Source organism: Nicotiana sylvestris, chromosome 4, assembly GCF_000393655.2.
Source record: "Nicotiana sylvestris chromosome 4, ASM39365v2, whole genome shotgun sequence".
NCBI classification, from domain to species: domain Eukaryota; kingdom Viridiplantae; phylum Streptophyta; class Magnoliopsida; order Solanales; family Solanaceae; genus Nicotiana; species Nicotiana sylvestris.
The window spans coordinates 91,234,930-91,238,241 of record NC_091060.1 but is presented as its reverse complement, the minus strand read 5'-3'; the positions used below and the strand labels follow the sequence as shown (position 1 = coordinate 91,238,241).

The following is a 3,312-nucleotide window of genomic DNA, read 5'->3' as shown; positions in this document are numbered from 1 at the left end:
AGTAAGCAGAGGAAAAAACCAATTGCAGCAGAGGAAATACCACTAGGAGAAGTAGGTATTGATAGGAGATTTGAGGATATTGAAAGAAATAAGGCTTCCAGATATGTAGGTAATTTAGGTGGGGATGAGCAATTTACTAATAGTTAAGAGGCTAATAGTGAAGATAGCACACATGAGAGGAAGGGATGCAGGTAAAAAGGATTAGGTAGTCAACTTCCTCCAAAGGGTAAAGGAACTACTTTCCAAAAAGAGAGGAAGGGTGCGGGTAAAGAAGTTGCTGAAAAAGGAGGAGAAAAAAGGTCCAAAAACATTGGATTTGGCATCTACACGGCTGCAAGTGGAACTCAAATACTAAATGTATATATTCATACATATTTATCTATAATATCACTCAGAATAACTTACTGATTGTACTTCATTATTTGGTAAATTGCAGCCCGGAACATCAAGCCAAAGAGTTCTAGTAGGTGGTTCAACTTATAACAATGCAACTCCAACAGGAATAGACCTTGGTTTTAAGGCAAGAGGCTTGAGGTGGAAGGGTCAAGATGCTGTCACAACTTCTCAGTTGCAGTAGATGAAGGCAAACATCTGCAAGAATTAGTATCTTAGGAACTTATTTTTTTGACTATATAATTATGTAGCAGCAAACAATTATACATAGTCAAGGTCTATTCTTGGCTCTATGGTAGCAGCAAACTAATATATTTTGGGATCTAATTTTTGAAGAACTAAACTGTTATGGTTCCATTCAGTTGTGTAATCTTCGTGTTCTTAATGTAATGCATCACAATTTCAGTTGATGTTGGGAGTTTTTCATGTTTTTATGCATCACAATTCTTAGCTAATACTAGTAGGTTGAGTAGTAACTACAGTTGAACATGTGAGGCCAAAGCATAGAGCACAGTAAGAAGAAGTACACTACTATTTTTAGTACTACTATATCTGTTGCTTCACATGAAGACTTGAGAAGCAGAATTGAGTCATTTCATATGCTAGAAAAAGGTAACATATCAAAGAGTGCTATTCCATACCAAACAAAAGAAACTTTCTTGGCTTCGCAAACGCCTCTTTTCTGCCTTTGCCATTCTTATTGGACTGCTATTCCATATCAAACAACAAAAATAGTGCATGTAGCAGTAACCTATGTGAAGAAATGTAGCAGCCAATATAAAAAGGATATCAGTTGTGTAAAAAATTTTATGCCCAAGATTCCATAACTTTTGTGCAGCAACAAGAACTTAAATAATTTTTCATTACTTCCAAAATACAATATCACATAGCTTCTAACATTACAAAAGTTCAGTAGCAACAACACCTAAAATAACCAAATTAATCTGCACCAACATCTAAAGACAGCATCAACAACACCTAAAGATCACGACCATACATCACAATACAGCAACAACGGTCAAAAGGATCAGTCTTTTTTTTTGCTCGAACCTTCTCCTCTTCAAAAGCTTTCACTATCTTTAACAACCCCAAATTATTTTTTTTGCTTGAGTAGGCATCTCATCATCATACTACCAGAAGTAATCACATCCACCCTTTTTCTACGAACACAACAAACACATTTGATCAATTATTATCATAGAAAATAATTAATAAAATACAATTAAGAACAAAAATTACCTTTCCTATTTTGCAAGCAAAAAACCTACGACCTGGATTTAGTTGGGTCCATGAAGTATTCAATTTTGGAGAAACACCACACTTACAAATTCGAGCGGCAGCGTAAGGTGACATTGACGAGTTCGCCGATTCCAATAAGTTCGACATAATGGATTTTAACAAAGTTTCGACCTTCACTTAAAAAAACTTGGCGAGAACACAAACGAGAGAAAGAAGAGAAGAAAAGAATTGACACCAAGAAGAGAAGGAGAAGTGATGAAGGAGCAAAATTAGATTTTTTACAATAGGGAAAGGAATTAGGGTTTAAATGAAGAGATATAAAGAATTAACGTTACTTCACACATGTTACCGTTACTAAAGATATATCAGCTGAAAATTTTCTTTTCACGCGCTTAAGTAGGATGTAACTCACGCGATATGGCACCTGCGGCAAAAGTGTCTAATTGGTACATTATAAGCCTATGAAATGTGTTCAGATGAAAAGGGGCCTAGTTTAACTATCTAAATGAAAAATGGTGTCAACTTTAGGTGTCTTATAGGTATTTCGCCTAAATTTAATTTTGTAAGTATCGTCAAAATAGAAGCACGGTTCTTTCTGCTAGTTATACCATGCATCTCAAATCCTTCATCTATTAAAACCGAGAGCTTGACATACATCTAACAGAGAGAAAGAAAATTAAAATTAGCTTGCATATGATTAAAAACTCATGCTGATAACGTGTTAAAAAAGTAAGCTCAAAATATAATAACATCAAAGATAAAAGCAAGAAATGTAGAGAGATGAGAGCTTTTCTTATTTCTTTTAAGTGATTTCAAATATGTACAATATGACTTCTCATCCTCGATGTATAATATTAAGTAGAGATAACACAAAGATTGTCTTAAACATGACATTAACTATTGGGATCATGAAAAAGAATCATGAGAGGTGTGAGAATCACAAGCATAATGTTAGGAGTAGTCGGGTATTATTATCTATATAATAGAGAAGAGTTGTGGGTGTTATCCTTTAGGAGTTAAGAATTCATAATCTAATATTTTATAACAACTTGTTATTTCAAGAGAATAAAAATAGCAATAATGATAGCAACAACAACAACAACAAAAAAAAAAAAAATATCTAGGCGATATATATTAGTAGATAATATGTTTTTTTTTTTCGACACTAGCACTGTAGATCTTATACTTTCTATGAATGTTTTGTCTTACAGAGATTTATATGTTTCAAAAATTTAGAGAACTTCTTATACTCCCTCCGATATAAATTATTGTATTACACTTTTTTTATTAGTCCGTTTAAAAAAGAATTACACAATTTTATATTTGAAAATAATTTAATTTTTTAACTTTTTATTTTACTCACTTTATCTTTAATGAGAAGATTTTAAAGCCACACAAATTAAAAGTCCCACAAACATTTACCCTTTAAATTGTTAGGATCATAAATTTCAAAAGCTATTTTTCTTTTAAAATTCGTGTCGTCTGTCAAGTCAAACTATGTCATAGAAATTAAAATGGATAGAGTAATATTTATTTGTATTTGGAAAATATTAGGTTGCGATGATAAAAATTGAGTAACATAATCAGTGAAAATTCGTATAGCTAATTTCAATTTATTTGGGATTAACACAGTCTATAGAGCTAGTTTTAGCGTCATAGCCAACAAAGTGCTTGATGTCA

At 32.5% G+C, this 3,312-nt stretch overlaps 1 long non-coding RNA gene across 1 annotated transcript; it reads right to left on the bottom strand.

The window, feature by feature from the left end:
* Positions 1-1,236: 1,236 nt before the first annotated feature.
* LOC138889023 (uncharacterized) lies at positions 1,237-1,901 on the bottom strand. The gene is made up of 2 exons (XR_011406571.1): positions 1,633-1,901; positions 1,237-1,553 (listed from the first exon to the last, which is right to left on the bottom strand). It is a non-coding gene; the product is annotated as an uncharacterized lncRNA (long non-coding RNA).
* Between the last annotated feature and the right edge of the window lie 1,411 nt (positions 1,902-3,312).